The 21,412-nt window shown below is 34.0% G+C and overlaps 1 protein-coding gene across 3 annotated transcripts in view; it reads right to left on the bottom strand.

Annotated features, from left to right (window-relative positions):
- LOC136828058 (bromodomain-containing protein 4B-like) overlaps nucleotides 1-21,412 on the bottom strand; it is a 244,872-nt gene that overhangs the window by 106,474 nt on the left and 116,986 nt on the right. For 2 of the 3 annotated variants that reach the window (XM_067085758.1, XM_067085759.1), the window contains exon 2: nucleotides 18,468-18,502. The exons of the other annotated variant lie outside the window; for it this stretch is intronic. The gene's annotated coding sequence lies outside the window, so the exon portion shown is untranslated. The remainder of the gene's footprint in view (nucleotides 1-18,467; nucleotides 18,503-21,412) is intronic. 3 annotated transcript variants of the gene reach the window in all.

The following is a 21,412-nucleotide window of genomic DNA, read 5'->3' as shown; positions in this document are numbered from 1 at the left end:
CCTTCAAAAGTAAACTTCGCATAAACACGAAGACACACTAACTAGCCACCGCCAACTCAAGTCGACTCTACAAAACAAGAATTCCCCACCACATCAACACCAAACCTACTCTCCACCAGCCAGTGACATATCCAGGAACGTGCGATTTGTATAAATCACATATTTGGTATTCATTTAATCTCCACATAACCTAACACCTCACCACACACACCCCCCACCCCCTAACCATAAGGCTCCGCTTGCTTGTACGTCGGATCCAGAGGGCTAAAACTGCATTACCAAATTCATGAACTGAGGCCCACCGTTGGGGTAGGCAATGGTTTTCATGGGCGGGGCCATTATCACACCCAGGGCCTAAGGAAAATTCAAGAGTGGTGAAAGGTGGCCCTCTTGGGTGCGAGGGAGCATGAAACGTAGGGAGAGGATGGTAAATTTAATAAATGCTTGACACACTGATAGTAGTTACAGATATATTGTACATATATCACTACTGACCAAGATGGTAGGTACTCATTTAACAATTAAACACCTTCATTTTATTGTGATGGCAGTTGTATTGGACTATGAAACTTGGGCAAAAGGCCAAGTCGCTGGGACCTATGAGGTCATTCAGCGCTGAAAGGGAAATTGATAGTAAAAAGTTTTAAAGGTGTAACAGGAGGAAAACCTCGCAGCTGCACCACGAAACAGCTGTTACGAGAGGGTGGAAAGTAAGATGAAAGAGAACATGAACAGAGGTACAGTAAAAGGAATGAAAAGGGGTTGCAGCTAGGGGACGAAGAGACGCTGCAAAGAGCCTCAAGTATGCCTGCAGTGCAGCTCATGAGGTACCATGATGGCAATACCCTCCACGGGGTATTAGTTGTCTTTGTATTGTAAATTCATCATTACTAACCAATACGGTACGTACTAATTCAGCAATTTAATATCTCCATTTACGCGTTCTATACAACAGCAAGGTTTGGTTATATACAACAGTAGTTCTAAAACTCACTCTAAAACTCAGATCTACTAAAACCCCGTAACAAAACCTTGTTTGTTATCACTATGTTCAACGAAAGTTCGACAAAAATAGTCACAGCATCCAGGAAGCGCGAAAAAGCATCGCACTGCAAAAGGCAGGGGAGCAACGCGATGAATGTCAGATGGGTTCATGTTCTACTGATGAGTCACAACGAAGGAATTACCAGGGTCCCTGAAACAGATGGAGTTTTAGAATCACGGCTTCTGTTTTCGTTTTTGAAGATATTTCCGTTCTCTGTTTTTGTTTTGCTTTTTTGTAGGCAAATCTTTCAAAGAACCCAGGATACCGACTGGAGACAGAGACGAAACAAAAATATTTTATATATAAATTTATATTATATTCTATATATATAATATATATATATATATATATATATATATATATATATATATATATATATATATATATATATATATATTATATATATATATATATATATATATATATATATATTATATATATATATATATATATATATATATATATACTGTACATATATATATATATATATATATATATATATATATATATATATATATATATATATATACATATATATATATATATGTTTTCGAAAGACAGAGCAACTGGATATTAAAGGACATTTGAAGCTTAGTAATGTATGAATCATGCAGTGATGTGATAAATTCATATATATATATATATATATATATATATATATATATATATATATATATATATATATATATATATAATAATATATATATAATATATATATATATATATAATAAGAATATATATGTATATAATTTTTATATATGATTGTAATCACTTTAGTACATACAACACACACACACATATATATACATATATATATGATTGTAATCACTTTAGTACATACAAACACACACACACATATATATACACATATATATATATATATATATATATATATATATATATATATATATATATCATACATCTTCTCTCTCTCTCTCTCCATATATATATACTGTATATATATATATATATATATATATATATATATATATTATATACATACATATATTATATACACAAATATTCAATTAAACAGCCTGCAAGAACGGGAAGTAAATTCAGAAGAACATTCCCAAAACGCCCCCATAATAAATCTGACCAAAAATAACACCAGGCGAAGAAGAGAAGCCAACGACGAGAGCTGGATTCCGAATATCTTGGAAATAATGACCTAATATCTTGTTGGCCACGACAGGAAATTTTATTCCCAGCCCCGGGTTCTCGTAATAAACATGAAGACAGCGGAATCCGCGTTTTGCAAATTCAATAATGTTTCCTCCGTATTTATGCGCGGAAAATGTTAAGCGAATTTGGCCTCATTTCCGCATTCTTTTTTTTTTTTGGTGGGGGAGGTAGGGAAGGGGAGGGAGGGGGTAAAGGCAAAGATCAGTGAGTTCGGCCAATAAATGCAAAGGAAGGGAAACAATCTGGGCTCAACCACCAAGGAGGCCATTCAGCGCTTAAGACAGTGAACAGAGAGTTGGAGTGGTTGGACAGCAAGATGAAAAAGACCCAGCAAATACAGATGACATATAAAAAGTATACCTTAGTTTAACCAGACCACTGAGCTGATTAACAGTTCTCCTAGAGAGGGCTGGCCCGAATGATTAGATTTATTTTACGTGGCTAAGAATCAGTTGGTTACCTAGCAACGGGACCTACAGCTTATTGTGGAATCCGAACCACATTATAACGAGAAATGAATTTCTATCACCAGAAGTAAATTTCTCTTAATTCTTCATTGGCCGGTCGGAGAGTCGAACGCGGGCCCAGCAGAGTGCTACCGAGAACGATACCAACCCGTCCAATGAGGAACTATAAGGATTATGGTGGAAGTGGGAGAAAACCCCACGCTTGCACTAGGAAATAATAGTTAGAGAAGCCGAACAGAAGCCTGAATAAAAGAAGCGGGAACGGAGGTGAAGTAAAAGTCTAAAAAGCCGATGCAGCTAGGGGCCTAAGGAAGGGACGCTCCAAACACCCTTTAGCAATACGTACAGTGATCTACATGAGGTGCACTGACGGCACTTAAGTTAAGTATACCTTAGTTTTACCAGACCACTGAGCTGATTAACAGCTCTCCTAGAGAGGGCTGGCCCGAAGGATTAGACTTATTTTACGTGGCTAAGAACCAAATGGTTACCTAGCAACGGGACCTACAGTTTATTGTGGAATCCGAACCACAATATAGAGAGAAATGAATTTCTATCACAAGAAATAAATTCCTCTAATTCTCCATTAGACGGCCGAGACTCGAACTCTGGCCTAGCGAGTGCTAGGCGACAACTCTACCGACACTCCCAACGAGGAACTACTGACGGCACTGACCCTCTACGGGGGCCCCTGCCTCCCTCCTGAAGGATGTATGGTTACGGAGTCAGGAAAACGACGAACGGAAAGAAACCGTCACTAAATCCCGTTAACCTGAAAGGAGTGCCGATAACGACACAGGAAATGTGAGATTAGGTGGTTTACCGGATGCCAAGAGGCCTCTTTTGGGTCTGCGGCTGTTCACAGACTTTCAGGATGTTATACGTGAACGATTTCATATCATCCTCAAAAACCTTTTATCATTCTTGAAAACCAAAGTGAATTATACCAAATTAACAATTTTATATCGTTCTTCAGCACCTTAGTGAATGATATAAACCAACACCTAAGTGAATGATATCAAATGAACAATTTTATATTGTGCTTCAACACCTTAGTGAATGATATAAATCAACACCTAAGTGAATGATATCAAATGAACAATTTTATATTGTCCTTAAAAACCGAAGTGAATGATATAAAATGAACGATGTCATATTCTTAAAAACCTAAGTGGACGATATAAACTGAACGATTTCAAATCATTCTTAAAAACCGACGTGTGTGATACAGTACGAACGATGTCATTTCATTCTTAAACACTTGAGTGAATTGTTAAACCAATTAAGTATTTTCAACGATTATGTCACAAATCGTATATTTCTTCATACACAAACGACTGGAAGTTCATTTTAAATCATTATACGGCCATTAAAATTCTTCACGATAAGTAAGCATTGGAAAATTAATTCGTAATAAATAAATGGCAATTATGTCCTGCGCTGTTTGTTAATCTTTTCACAAACGACTCTATATAAATATTTCATAGAGCCACTGATGCGTTGAACATTGTTACAGGACGTGATTTCTCTCAGATTAGTATGGTTTAAGACCCCTTATGCCAGCACAGTCCATTGCCGAAAGATAAATATGAAATGCCGAAGGGATTAAGGAGCATGGTATTGACCTCTGAACTTTGGCCGTTGACTTTCTCTAATTTATGACGTTAATGCTAGGGTATACATCTGCCTATATGCTCTTATTACAATTACATCTAAAATCAATATTAAGGACAAAGACATCTTCTACCTTGATCTATTTGATGTAATACATTGATCTTAAGGCCTATCGTCATTCTCTTCTGTGCCTGCATTCTCTCTCTCTCTCTCTCTCTCTCTCTCTCTCTCTCTCTCTCTCTCTGTACGTGTATCAAATGAAATATACATATCTCATTAACTCAGTTTACATAATCCATTAGGAAGAAACAAACAGTATGCTTCAATTACCTTGAATGATCAAACCGCAATTTATTATAATTTCTATAATGCATTACAAAGAAAAAATGATGATTATTCAATGAAATCAAAAATCAGTATTCATCACGATTAGAACAGTAGTATCTCCTCTAATTAGGAACGCAGATGTTTACTTTATGATGACAGCTCTTAAAATTTTATTTCAAAGCTTCAAGTATCTTTTTCACTAATTACAGAAGCATATTTATCATGAACAATTACTGAGGATTTAAGGATCACAAGCTACAATAAGTATGTATATTTAATTATAATATAAAATAGTATAAATATCACAATATAAATAGGATAACAATAGTGTAATAGTAAATATCATAAGGCCTATCCAGCATTAAAGCAATACAACGTATCAAACCAAGGACGTTACATTTCAATATTTTAAAATTTATATTGATGTACACATTATTTAATAAGAATATAAAATAGCACAGTAATTACTTGAAAAATGCAAATTCGCTAAAAAAAATTGGCTCTTTAAACAATGCTAAATCAAGTACTAATAACCGTTACAAAATGCAAAATCACAAGCACAATGAATCTTGCTTTATGTAAAATTACATATGAAAGAGTGACATCACGAAACATCACATTCTCACGTAGCAAAACCGCATACTTACTTATGCAAAATCACATACCATCTTCCTTCCATCACGTAAGATCTCGTACTTATGTAGTAAAAACACATACTTAAAACAAGAAACATCACTTATTAATGTCACAAAGCCACATACCAACATGACTTAAATAATCTTACATCACGAAAGATCACATTTATGTAGCAAAACCACATACTTTAACCAGCAAAATCACATACCAACTAGTCCTCCATCTCGCAAGATCTCGTACTTATGTAGTAAAACCACATACTTTACATAGGCAACATTACTCACTAATATTACAAAATCACATACCAACATGACTTAGTCTTACATCACTGAAGATCACATTTATGTAGTAAAACCGCATACTTAACATGCAAAATCACCTACCGACTAGTCTTCCATTTCGCAAGATCTCGTCCTTATGTAGTAAAACCACATACTTAACATAGGCAACATCACTCATTAACGTCACAAAGTCACATACCAACATCCCTCGCACAGCAGCAAATCACATCCGGCCGAAGAACGGAGCAACAAAACACGAATCAGGCGCCCCCTGGGGGGAGGGGCGGTCTTAACACAATCAATTCACCAATTCGCGTCAAATTTCTACTCAATTTACTCTCGAACGCGTACGCGTCGGCAACACCAGCGGAGCGGATCCTAATTTTGACGCGAAATTACATTTCCCGAAATGTCAGCGTATTGACTTGGCCAGTGTTTAAATTAGTTCGGAAATTCCATCAAGGAAGGGGAGATTACAGCCAATTAAGTCGCCGAGGTTCGCGCCTCAGGGCCTATGCCCTCTGTGAGGGCATGCGATTCTCCTTGCGCCTGTCCAACTGCCCGACTGTCCGTTTGTTTGGGTAACTGTCTCGAAATAGTAAAAAATACTCTGTGCTACCCACACACACAAGCACACACACGCACGCACACACAAATATTTACCATACTGTATATATGTGTGTATATATTGTATATATATATATATATATATATATATATATATATATATATATATATACACACACATATTACATACATATTCAATATATATATATATATATATATATATATATATATATGTATTGTATATACATATTCAATACATATATATATATATATATATAATATATATATATATATATATATATATAATATAATACAACAGTTATGTAAAGTGCACAATTTTTAAACATCAAAGCGATGTTTAAAAAACTACAATAAACGTATCTGTCTTTTTTTCGATACATGCAATGATCTCTTTGAAGCTTTCGCCCACAGCAGCTTGACAAAAGCTTGAGAGGGTCGTTTTTTTTTCATATCAAAAAGTTCTTTTTATGCCTGAATTATTTCTAAAACATTACCGTGGTCATTATTCCCTACGGCAACTGTAAAGTAGTGAGTGTTATAACTCCTAAACAAACACCTACATATCTTACAAAAAGGTATGTGTTTATATATATATATATATATATATATATATATATATATATATATATATATATATATATATATATATATATATATATATATATATATTTATATATATTTATATATATATATATATATATATATATATATATATATATATATATTTATATATATATATACATAATAATATATGTTATATATAATACATATATATGTATATATTTCTCTCTCTCTCTCTCTCTCTCTCTCTCTCTCTCTCGGATAATCAAATATTCAAAGATTATGCCATAAAGAACTATTTAATTCCGAAATTACTATCCAGGGAATAACTTGCAAGTGACCAAAATCGGAGCCTATGCCTTCAGGAGTTCACAGATGTCTGATATTAGATTCCGACTGATTTCGGCTGTGTGGATGGTTCAGTGCACGAAGTCTATTTCCATTTGTCTACCAACTCAAAACGAAAAGTACGAGCACTAAATCTACTGTTACCTATATACCAACTCAAAGACATGGATTCGAATCCTTGTTAAGTCAGAACGCCTACAATGTAAAAATTCTCTTTGGTTGGTTGTACGCTTTTTCCATTTATAGTGAATTTGATATCGATAAGATTTTTTTGGGCTTATCATTTAAAAGCGTAAAAATGTGATGTGTAAAATTAGTGACAACTATCACATATACATAAATATATTTATATATATATATATATATATATATATATATATATATATATATACATACATACATGCACATATGTATATATTATATATGCTGTATACAATTACATATACATACATATATTTTTATAAATTTACTGTATATAATGTTTAACATTTATATAAAAAAATCAAAGAAACATATTTTATTGTAGCATGCACTTTTTTAATGTCATATAAGCAGATGCGCATATTTTACGCAAATATTACACGGCAGTATATGAAATGCAGGGGGCATAGAAGCTAAAAAGAATTTCCGACAGAGCAGTTCATTTCAAAGATGCCCTAACAACACTGAAGTCGAAAAACTTTAGAGTTTTCCCGTGTATATCTGCATCTCTCTCTCTCTCTCTCTCTCTCTCTCTCTCTCTCTCTCAAAAGGTTATCATGCGTGTGTAAAACGACATCATAATCAGCCTATAACTGCATTTTCCTGGATATTGCAAATTCGACCAGAAATACCACTCTTGTGATTCAAAAATTTTAAAACTGTATATATATATATATATATATATATATATATATATAATAAATTTTATATATATATATATATATATATATATATATATATATATATATATATATATACAAAGCAGACTCACACACAAAAACTCTCTCTCTCTCTCTCTCTCTCTACTCTCTCTCTCTATATATATATATATATATATATATATATATATATATATATATATATATATATATATAGATATATATACATTATATATATATATATATATATATATACGTAAATATATATAATATATATGCATATATATTATATACATAATATATACTTGTATACATAATGTATGTATATATATATAAATATAAGTATATATATATATATATATATATATATATATATATATATATTATATATATATATATATATACATTATATATACATATATTTGGATTTTATATCAATAACTGCATGATTCACTAGCGTTGAGAAAATTACTGCAAACTTTACCAAATTATTCAGTGATAAGAGGAAAAAACTTTATAATATTAATGCGATACTAATTTCGTAAAGCCAAAAATTATTAGCGCTATAAATTATACTACAAAGCTCTTTAAAATTCAAAACTTCACTCACGGAATAAAAAGGCAAAGAAAGTAAATTTCAGCCTTTTGACAGGAGAGGCTTCGTGAATTTTGGAAAACTTTTAATTGATTCTGTAACAAGTTAGCTTGTAGGTTGAGTCCCCTACCTGCATAGAAAGAAAAATCCATGGTAGTGGAAGAACTAAAGGCATCTCTCTCTCTCTCTCTCTCTCTCTCTCTCTCTCTCTCTCTCTCTCTCTCTCTCTCTCTCTCTCTCTCTCCTCTATAATTATATATATATATTATATAAAAACACATTTCTCGATTAGTTGAAGCGTAGCTTTCTTTTGGTAACTCTTTGAATGCTTGTTGCATGTTGATATAGGAAGCAGTTATTGTGAACGAGAGATAATGCGAAATAGAATGTATTTAAAGATTATATATCACATATATCTTTATATATATATATATATATATATATATATATATATATATATGTGTGTGTGTGTGTGTGTGTGTGTGTGTGTGTGTGTGTGTGTGTGTGTGTGTGTGTGTGTGTGTTGAACTTACTTGTCTGTCTCCCAGGAGGGATGACTCCAGATGTAAATCACCCTTTCTGTACTTTTCTCATCTCCACCTTGTTCAGAACAAACTACCAGGTGCCAAATACAATACTTGTTCATGAAGGGCACACCAGTGAGCAAGCCAGGTCCGATTCCAGACCTTGGGAAAGTATCTCAGCGCTTGCCGTTAAAACCCAGTGTGGCCGCGATGAAGAGAGAATTGTATTTGGTACCTAGTAGTTGGTTGTGAACAAGCTGGAGGTGGGTAAAATACAGAAAGGGTGATTTACATCTGGAATCATCTCCCTTGGGGGCAACAGGCAAATAAACGCACACACACACAGATACTTCTTATATAAACACGTAACAAGCATTCAAGTGCTATCAAATAAAGCTGTCCTACAACTAATCAAAAAAATGTATTTTCATGCGTAAGATTATTTTCTAAACAAATTCTCCAAAAAGGCTTCAGTATATAAAACTGTCTTAATGCAATCTTAGCATGCAGTTAAGTGTTCGGCATCCAACTGCACAAAGCAAATAAACAAACTTCAGAAACTCACTATTCCTCTCAATGATGACCTCAGCTTAGCTGAATAATTAAATTACCTTAATGGGCGTTTGTTCATCGGCATGAAATAAATATGAGCGATAAAGCACTAAGCTGTCCCTCGGGTGTTGATACTCCAGCAGAAATGACCGCCAATACAGTGTTACGAATAGTTACAAGACTTGAAAGTTGTCAGCTTGAACGTCATTCCATCCTTCTGCATTTCACTGAATTGATTTAGCCTGACGTTTTCTGGGGGGCGTGTACGACACCATTTCATAACTCAATGAACGCACCTTTCGTTTCACGAACGCGTTCCCAGTCTGTTCACCATAAAATAATGACAAAATGGTCTGCCCCACTCTGTTTATCATCTTGCTTTATTTTTGCGTCTTCCCTCACAGCTTTCACTCAGCTGAGCAACCGGCTTTCATCTGTCCCACCCAGGACAAATCCAACAAATGAAGGGCCCGGTATTGCATTCAGTTCTGACGTTAAGTGTGACGAAGTGATGATTATATTAAAATGTCATTAGGAATTTCAAATCAGGAGAACAGTACGTATTTTACCGTCTTATTTTTCCCTCGTTTTCTCATGAACCAGTAATCACCTTCACTCACTTTCTTTTCTTGTAATGCTTCTCATGTTCTTAATTGTTAGATGTCATATGAATTGTTAGATGTCATATGATGTATCCCATAATGCGTTACCAGAACTCTGAAGTATCGTATCACCACTTTCATATGAAATTCATTAATTGTTCATCACGATTCCTTGCCTATACTCCTCTAGTGTCGATCTGGTCTTTGCAATTCTTATATACATTCCGTGGTCCTTAATGGCGTACAAATAGTTATGTATGATGGGTAGACTTTTATACTAAGAGAAAATATGTATAAGATTTTCTTAGTGAAAGTTATGAAATTTCAGCGTCATCACCCAACTGTTGCTGCAATGCCAATTCGTAGCAATAAATCAATCAACCTCGACCCTTCACGTACTCGCTTATCGCAGAAAATCTCATCCTTTCCATTACACTCAATCAAACTTCTCTTTTATAGTCTGAAGAAACCTGGACCGACAATTACTCCCGGCTCGTTTCTCCACTCACCAAACTTCGGAATTACTTGACCTTCGCTTCTTTAGGAAGGAGTCAAAGTTTTTTCGGGTTAAAGCCAACTTTTTTTTCCCCCATTTTCTTGCTTTTCTTTCTAAAATAGATTAAAGGCAAAAATATAAAATGCCTACCTCGTCAGCAATTTTTATAAAATTAGAAAGTAAACACTTGGACGTTGTTTTTAGAATTTTCCCCACATGAAAAATCAAGCCTGGGCTACAAAGGGACATTTGGATGCCCAAGCTTTTCCCCATTTTTGTTTTTCTTTCCAAAATAGGCTGTGTAAAACATAAAATACCTGCCTCGTCAGCATTTTTTTTTTTATAAAATTAGAAAATTAACACTCAGACAATGCCTGTTAAAATTTTCCCATATGAAAACTCAAGCCTGGGCTACAAATAGACATAAGATGCCAGTCCCGTTAGCCTTCCTTCTCAAAATTTGGAAACACCCGGAAGAATCTTGTGGAGCTTCTAATTCAAAGTTTTTTTTTAGCCACAAGGGATAGACTACCTGGATTTAATGACGACAGTCAACAGCTGGTTCTTCTTCCCGACCGGAAAGAGTGGATTTCGGCCGAGCTGGCCACCTGGCCTTGACATGCAAACTTATATTTTGTGTCTACTGAATGACTTTCATCTCTCTCTCTCACTCTCTGGTTCACTGACTGACTGTGCGAATTAATCTCTGCAATAAATTCCAAATTCCTTCCTTGCAGTCCTCTCTCTCTCTCTCTCTCTCTCTCTCTCCCTGTTTGTCTGTCTTTCTCCCTCTCTTTTTCTCTCTCTATCAGCTTGGAAACAAGAGGAACTGCATGAATGCAATTCAATAGCTGAACTTTTTCACGCTTCGAAAGAATGCGATAGCCTCATTTCTCTCTCTCTCTCTCTCTCTCTCTCTCTCTCTCTCTCTCTCTCTCTCTCTCTCAAGTTTATTCAAACTAGAATTGATTACCACAAAATTTAGATGCTTAATTAAATGTATTTATTTTGTACACTACTCTCCCCTTCCCCCACCCCGCGTCAAAACGTACGAACAAATTAAACAGTTACAGAAAGAAACAAGTAAACTTACAAAACCGAAAAAATACAAAACAAAAATAAGTAAAAAATGCGCCAAAATTTCTTCAGCGTAATCGAGTTTTCTGTACAGCGTATAATCAAGGCCACCGAAAATATATCTGTCTTTCGGTGGTCTCGGTATAATGCTGTACGAGCCGCGGCCCATACGTCTTTAACCACGGCCCGGTGGTGGCCTGCGGCATATCGCTGCCAGATGCATGAGTATGGCTAACTTTAACCTTAAATCAAATAAAAACTACAGAGGCTAGAGGGCTGCAATTTGGTACGTTTGATGATTGGAGGGTGGATGATCAACATCCCAATTTGCAACCCTCTAGCCTCTGTAGTTTTTAAGATCTGAGGTTGGGGGGACAGAATAAAGTGCGGACGGACAGACAAAGCCGGCACAATAGGTTTCTTTTCAGAAAACTAAAAAAGTGAGAGAACGAATTCCATTCATAAACAGCCAGACCGAGCCTTTACCCTTCCTTATTTCAAGATCAAAATTCCATTTGCCTCTCGAAGCTGAAACAGTTCGGAGGTGAAAGGGAGTTGGGAAAGAGACCATAAAGAATGGATTGAGTGGAACTGCTGTTTGGAGGAGGAGGTTAATTTAGTTATGCGAGGGAGGGAGGGAGGAGGAGGAGGAGAATACGTCGGCAGTATTGATGGAAGAGGCTAAACCGATTACGTAAAAGAATGATGAAATGGAAAAGGCCAAATACAAATATAAAGAGTACCAAGGAAAATGAAGAGGGAGAGTGGTGATGAAGAATACAAGAGGGAGGAAAATGGAGAGGAAGGAGAGGAGAGGCAGGACGAGGATGATAAACGAGATGATGACAAAGAAGAAAAGGTTGACAAATACTGAAGAAAACGATGCGGACGTAATGGGAACAAAGGTAGGAAATAAAAACTGTTAAAAGAGCTAAAAGTCTCTAAGTACACCAAAACTAGTTATGGTAAATAATAACCATCTAATTTAACTCTCTCTCTCTCTCTCTCTCTCTCTCTCTCTCTCTCTCTCTCTCTCTCTTGGAAACAAGAAGAATTACATGAATGCACAATATCTCAACTTTTTCACACTTCGAAAGAATGCGATAGCCTCATTCCTCTCTCCCTCTCTCTCTCTCTATGTGAGAGAGAGAGAGAGAGAGAGAGAGAGAGAGAGAGAGAGAGAGAGAGAGAGAGAGAGAGAGAGAGAGAGTCCATGTAAATGAAGCAAGTATGGTGGATATTTACGACGGAGGAATGAGGGCCGTAAGGCAGAAGCACCGCCATAATGGCGAGGGATTACGGGGCATTTCCTTGGCTTTTATTGAACATCCTACAGAAACTGTTTCCAATACAAACCCATCGCTCTCTGCCCTAACTTTATATCCTGTTATTCAATTACAGGTGTTGGCAAACGCAGAGTGAATGAGTGCGCTATGATTACTCAGCGCTAGCGCACACACCCCACACACAATCACACAATAACTACATATATAATATGTATATATATATATATATATATATATATATATATATATATATATATATATATATATATATATATATATACATATACATATACATATATATATGTGTGAATATGAATGTGTGAACAATGTCCACATAGATAACTGCCCATGTAAGCCATTAAAAATCCAAGTGGGGAAGAAAATGCGCTTTATTTTTCATGAAGCATTTCATTTTGAAAAACAAAAACAAAAAGTTTGAAGGTTGATTATAGATGTGTGTGCGCAAAAATCAAACAGGTAAAAAATGCGCCGAAGGCCATCGAGTTTCCTGTACAACATATAATGGTGCCAGACCCACGATCATGGCTAACTTTAACCCTAAATAAAATAAAAACTACTGAGGAGGCTAGAGGTCTGAAATTTGGTATGTTTGATGATTGGAGGGTGGATGACCAACATACCAATTTGCAGCCCTCTAGCCTCAGTAGCTTGTAAGATCTGAGGGCGGACAGAAAAAGTGCGGACGGACAGACAAATAGCCATCTCAGTAGTTTTCTTTTACAGAAAACTAAAAAGCAGAGATTTTAAACACCCAATGTAGCTTGAAACAGATAGTTTTACATTAATGTTTATGTAAAATCATACTAAATACACACACTTGCATACACATCTTTAACTGAGATTCGAGCGAGCGAAATATCAGAAAAGAAAGAAAACAACATAAATAAACAAACAATGGCAGCTAAGGCCTTCCATAAGGAAGTCTTACCACCAACATTAAGAGAGAAACTCATCCGTGGCGCCCGCATGGTCGTTAAATAAATACGTTCCGATTTCCCACATTTGCCCGTCTCGATAAATTTACGCCCCCCCACTCAACCCCCAACAACAACAACAAAAAAATCCTAGGCGAGGATATTTGAAGTAAGAGCTCTTATCAAAAGCAACGGCTGAAATTTCTCTGAAATTTCTCAGCACAGATGTTTCTAGGAAATCGGGAAAAACAGTCGTGCAAAAAAATAAAGTTGACTGGATAATAACTGCTACAAGATTTAAGCAACAAATTTTAAATTAGCGCTATCCCAAAATCTACTGAAGTCCTACAATAAACTCGAATTACCTTTCCAATGAAATTCTCATCATGAATATTTCTTTGGAAGTTGGGCAAAAAATCGGACAAAAATACGAAGCTGGTTGAATAATAACAGTTACAAGATTTATGCAATAAATATCAAAACTCAAATTACCTTTGCAATAAAAATTTCGATAGTCATATTAAATACCACATTAGTCGAATACCTGTCAACAAAATTCATACAATAAATCACTCAACTGTCGTACAAAACACCCAGGAATGTGATGTAATACACGTCAAGTAATTTTTTACGATGATATTCACAACAGTTATTCAATTATACGTCCACTGTAATCACATAACAATATCCACAATATTTGTATAATAAGCTTAACACTGTCTCTCAGTAGCATCCAAAGTAGATTGTTCAGTAAATGTTGTACAATAAGCTTAACACTGGTATCTCATCAACATCCACAGCAGACTGTTCAGTAAATGCTGTGCAATAAACTTAACACTGGTATCTCATCAACATCCACAGTACATTGTTCAGTAAGTGTTGTACAATAAGCTTAACATTGGTATATCTTCAACATCCACAGCAGACTGTTCAGTAAATGCTGTGCAATAAGCCTACCATTGGTATCTCATCCACAACAGATTGTTCAGAAAATATTGTACATTAGTTTAACATTGGTATATCATCAACATCCACAGTAGACTGTTCAGTAAATGCTGTACATTAAGCTTACCATTGGTATCTCATCAACATCCATAGCAGACTGTTCAGTAAATGCTGTACAATAAGCTTAACACTGGTATTTCATCATTATCCACGGTATATTGTTCAGTAAGCCTCACATAGTTCCCACATTAACGTTCCAAGCAGCAGTAAAGGAAAAAAACACCAGTCCTTTAATATCACCCATATAATGCCCACAATAAATAAGAATTTAACACTGCAACACTCACATTCCTCACGCAATACCGACCACAGCTGTGTTAGTGTAGTGTCCAAAGTGGCCATTAAATAACTTAATATAAAAGTTCAGGACTACGATTTTATCACAGTGGACATTACAAGTACCCCGCTTGTTATTATTATTATTATTATTATTATTATTATTATTATTATTATTATTATTATTATTATTTACGGATAACTAAGAAACGTGACGCAAGAGTGATAAGCATTTCTGCAATACCAACAAATCTGGCCCAAAGATGACATGTAATAAAGAGCCTATTGCTAATGAAATCATGTCAAAGCAGGTATTAGATATCGAAGAATCTATTACTTCCTCCCTCCCTCCTCCTCCCTCCTCCTCCTCCTCCTCCTCCTCCTACTACTAATAATAATAATAATACTTTCTCTCTACATCTTTTCCCATTTATATGTGGGATCTATATTTAATAATAATAACAATAATACACAATAATAATAATAACAATAATGCTAATAGGATTCTAATTTCGTAAAACAATCTGAGTAATAAAAATCACAATTATGTAGTAAATATATTACTATATGTAAGGAACACCGTTCAGGTGTTCGAAATCTTTGATTTTTACATAGTAATATATTTACTACATAATTGTGATTTATTACTCTTAATAATAATAATAATAATAATAATAATAATAATAATAATAATAATAATAATAATAATAACTGTTACTATTATTATTATTATTCAGCCACTATTATTTCAAAAATGTAAAGGTGTCATGATCGAAATGCCAGAACAACAGGTGATTACCCGAGCGTCATTTATCAACCACCTGAACCCCCTGTCATCAAAAGAGAGAGAGAGATGACCAATGAAGTATCTGACCCCGTCGCCCACAGGCAAGTGAATAAAAGGCTGTGTGCGGAGTTTGTGATATTCTGGCAAATGACGCGTGGGCCAAGTATGACCAGGATGTGATGTGGTAATGCGTTCAAATAACCAAGTCATCAAATAACTAGTAATTTTTTCATCTATATATATATATATATATATATATATATATATATATATATATATATATACAAATGTATATGTATATATACATAAACACATATACATATATATATGTATGAAATTTTTTTTTTATCACACCGTGATTTATATAGAATCATGAAGCTACAAATGTCGCTTAATATCAAACTCACGCTACCTCGGGAATATCTCCGATGGAGAATTATCACCGAAGGGGAATTTATAAGTGATAAATGTATTGATACTGCCGGGTCACGAACCCTCGACACAGAACTTATCCAGCAACTCCAGTCGACGTTAATTCTCCATCGGAGATATTCCCGAGGTAGCGTGAATTTGATATTAAGCGACATTTGTAGCTTCATGATTATATGTATATATGTATATATATATATATATATATATATATATATATATAAAACCACACACACATGACTGCATCTATGATGACGAATTCAAAGGATTTTATTTCCTTACAACGCAGAGGGTCCATCTGAAATAAAAGCAAGTCGGCCACTGAAACAAAAGCAGCTCCCCTAACGAAATAAAAGTTTTACTCCGATAAAACAAAACGAGGTTTCTCCCCAACTCAAATAAAAGAAAATTGTCCCCATAGAAATAAAAGGTAGTTTCCCACTGAAAAAAAGAAAAAAGTTTCCCATTTATTAATATGCAATCTCAACACCGAAAAATAACTATTTTCTACACAGAAATACAAGGAAATGTCCCTTTCAATCAAACCATACGTTCTCCGTTGAAAGTAAGGCTACGAAATTTGTGAAATCTACATACCAAGGGACTGAACAGCTTTCAGGAACTGTATATTTCGACAGCAATCATTGGTTTAAAAAAAATCGACAGCAATCATTGGTTAAAAAAAATCGATAGCAATCATTGGTTAAAAAATCGACGGAAATCGTTAGTTAAAAAAAATCGACAGAAATCATTGATCAATAAAAATCGACAGAAATCATTGGTTAAAAAAATCGACAGCAATCATTGGTTAAAAAAAATCGACAGCAGTCATTGGTTTAAAAAATCGACAGCAATCATTGGTTAAAAAATTCGACAGCAATCATTGGTTAAAAAATCGACAGCAATCATTGATTAAATCATTCGACAGCAATCACTGGTTATAAAAATCGACAGTAATCATTAGTGAAAAAAACGACAGCAATCATTGGCTTAAAAAAAATCGACAGCAATGACTGGTTTAAAAAAATCGATTACAATTACTGGTTTAAAAAATCAACAGCGATCATTGGTTTAAAAAAATCGACAGCAATCATTAGTTTTACAAAAATCGACATCAATCATTGGTTTAAAAATTCGACAGCAATCACTGGTTAAAAAAACCGACAGCAATGACTGGTTTAAAAAAATCGACAGCAATGATCGGTATAAAAAAATCGACAGCAATGATTGGTTTTAAAAATTCGACAGCAATGATTGGTTTTAAAAAATCGACAGCAATGATTGTTTTTAAAAATTGACAGCAATGTTTGTTTTAAAAAATCGTCAGCAATGATGTATAAAAAAAATAAAGTTCCCCATACTACCTGTAGTACTTAACAAAGAACTCTACGAAGGCTTTGTTTAAAATCTTTCCATGAGTAAATGCTTCGTGTACCCATACACCTAAACCCCGGGGCCAGCCTCTCTCACCACTGGACCATACAAAAGTATGCAGAATGAGTGTACTTTACTCCGAGTACGTAAGGAATATGCAGCCTCCCGTATAATCACCCTTATTTCTTACAGGATGGGAGAAAGACAGGACAAGTAATTTATCAAGTTCCATACTCACTATTTCAAATATTTTTCACCTACTCTCTTGAAACTAACCGAATAAGTAAATCACGAAATTATTTGCTAATCAGTCATGTTATCAAGCAATGAACTAAACTAATCTTCACAAAAATTAAGTCATCAGTCTATCATGAAACCAAATGATTCGGCAGTCTATCTAATCTGTGTCAGAGTGAAAAACTAACATGCGTCACGAAGCTGAGTCATCCTTTAATTGAACCTTGAACTTTTGCTTTCTAAAACTACAGTCAACATCATCTGATCTCTGTATTACTGATCTGGCACTGACGTATTACAGAGCATTACAGCCGAGTAAAGGAGCAGACTTCCAAGCAAACACTAATTCTACAAGAACGGAATTCAATTGCACTTCTTACCTTGATCAACTGTGTTGCCGTCACAGCAAATCGCCCTGAAAGTGAAACAGAAATTTAGACAGCGCTCTAAAGTTACCACGAAAAATTATAGAAGGATGTAGGTAATAAAAATAAATACACCCAGGCATCAACGATATTCTGATAATACAATTTTTAATTGTACGGTCAGCGGCTAAATCAAATGCAATAATATGAAGAAAGATTTTAAAATGTTAAATTAAACGGAAATAGTGCTTAATAAGTAAATATCAAAATACTGTACCAATTAACAAAATTTGGTTATCAGTTACTGAACTATAAGAAAATTAGCAATGGAAGATTAGCTTACAGAAATATACCTTATTTTGTAGAAATATATCCTGTATTTGTAATTACTGCTACCAGAGGTTAAACAAAATTAAATTACATAAATGTCGACATGAAATAACACATTTTTTTAAAAAGAAAACTTTAATAACGTGTAAGCAATTTTTTAAAGGTTGTAGCTAGCAAGTGTAATTTGCCCCTTCATCGTCACTAAATAATACATAAGTTTCTGCCTAAAGAAGACAGCTGCTAAAGCAACGACAAGCAATTCACTGTGATTCTTCTTCTTGAAATGTCACATGACAGGTCTAGATTAAACTTCAAAGGGAAACAATATTATTTAGGTAAAAAGTATTGGATGACCAAGCGTCGTTTGCACGTGAACTAGAACCTTAAATAACACAATGTTATATACGACAAGTGACAGCAGATAACTTATAATCAATCAATCAATTTCAAGTGACAAACATACCAGACTTTCCGATTTTCTCTTAGAATTCCACGTAATACTTGGATTCGCTTTGAAAGGGTCATCAGTAATTTTGAATCCTTAGGAAGCCATCATTCTTATTCGCTTTAACCAGTACTGGATAAAATTTGAAGTTGAGAACTAAAGATTATTCCTTCATTTCTCAAACCTGGGTGTTCCTTAACTTCTTAAATTTGTGTATCCCTTTACTTTTCAAACGTGAGTATTCCTTAATTTCTCAAAACTGAGTATTCTTTTCACTTATCACTCTTGATTATTCACTCGCTCCAGTGGTACAATCTGAGGCAAAAATGAGGAAACATAAGATAAACAGGTAGGAAAATGTCAACACAGAAAAATGATAAAAGAATGGAAAAATGCATCGGACGGAAAAACAAGAGAAACGACTGTGGAAATCCTGAAAAACAAGAGAAGGAACAGGAAAACGAAAAACTGGCGAAACAAAGAGGAACAAAGAAAAAAAAGAGAAAAACCTATAAAAAGAATGGGCAAAAGAAAAAGTAGAAAGACAACGAAAAAATCAGGACAACAGGAGGCATCATTGTTTTTCTGGTATTCCTAATCCTCCTTACTAAGATAGAGGTTTACAGATTTGATATATATATATATATATATATATATATATAATAATATATAATATATATATATATATATATATGTATATATATATATATATATATACTGCTATATATATATATATATATATATATATATATATATATATATATATAAAATCAATAAATCAAAATCATAAATCCTCTATCTTAGTAGAAGAGATAAAGTACTATCCAATCCTTCATTCTGAAATACCAAGTTCTATGGTGTTACATTTGGAAAGGTCACTGACGCGTCACTGGGAATCATTCGATGTTTTCCAGTAAAAATACCCTGTAGCTTACAAAGGCAATGACAGAAACGGAAGAAAAATTCGAAAGAAACTCGACAATGGATGAACGAACGAAAAGAAATTTTAAAAAAAACCAAAAAGCAACGAAAAAAGCGACACGAAAAGAGAGGAAAGCAAAGGAAAGGAAACTAGACAAGCGGAAGAAAGAAGGAAAACAAAAAGGAATTGGACGTGGAAAACAACGGACGAATTGAAATAGATTTCTGGCGGAAAACAAGGACAAAAAAGAAAAGAAAGGAAAAAAAAAAAAAAAAAAAAGGCTGATAAGATATAGTGAAACAATATAAAATGTTAGCTGTAAGAGAAAAAACAAGCGCCCAAAATGGCAACTCGACGCCAGGCAAATCAGCGAAGGGGAACGGGAATTTTGACACGTGGCAAAAATCAAGAACAAAAAAGTTAAGTGCGAAAAAAGGTAACTCGCACAAAGTAAGATGAAGCAAGACAAGAGGAAAGAATGAATTAGCGGAAATGAGCGTCCGCACCATTTGGTTCCAAAACACTCGATTAATCTGGCAATGTTTTCCTTTCCTTTGTTCCTGTAAAATCGAACAAAAATTCAAGTCATATCCAGAACCTCCGAAATATTTTTAATTTGGTTCTGATCGTAATCTTTATTTTTGGCAGTTTGCCAACGAATAGGTTAACTTTATTATAACGATGTTCATACTATCCCTGGTCTAATCATAGTGTATGGCATCATTCTGAAATGGCGTTATTATGAGCAAAATAAATTCGAGGTCATAGGAAATATAAATATTTATATATATATATATATATATATATATATATATATATATATATATGTGTGTGTGTGTGTGTGTGTGTGTGTGTATATATACATATATAATATATATACTGTATATATTTATATACATACATATACATATTACATATATATATTATATATATATAATATATATATATATATATAATATATATATATATATATATATATATATTATACATATTATATATAAAGAATACTTAACTTTCAGTAATTATTTAAACACAGGAAAATAATAAACACCATAACTACACATTTTGTCACATTATTTGTAACATGTTAGTAGTCAAGCATTTAACTTTTCTCCGTTTAGAAAATAAACACAATCAAAGAAAATTGAATCGTGTTCTCCTATCATAAAAATATATATAAAAATGAAAAAAGTTGTAATCTCCTAATACACCACTTTTTCAGAAATAAAAATCTAAAAATATTTTCAATCGACATAAAAGCCA

This window comes from Macrobrachium rosenbergii, chromosome 42 (genome assembly GCF_040412425.1).
Source record: "Macrobrachium rosenbergii isolate ZJJX-2024 chromosome 42, ASM4041242v1, whole genome shotgun sequence".
NCBI classification, from domain to species: Eukaryota; Metazoa; Arthropoda; class Malacostraca; order Decapoda; family Palaemonidae; genus Macrobrachium; species Macrobrachium rosenbergii.
Note: the sequence above shows the minus strand (reverse complement) of the source record. Positions and strands in the feature narration are given on the sequence as shown.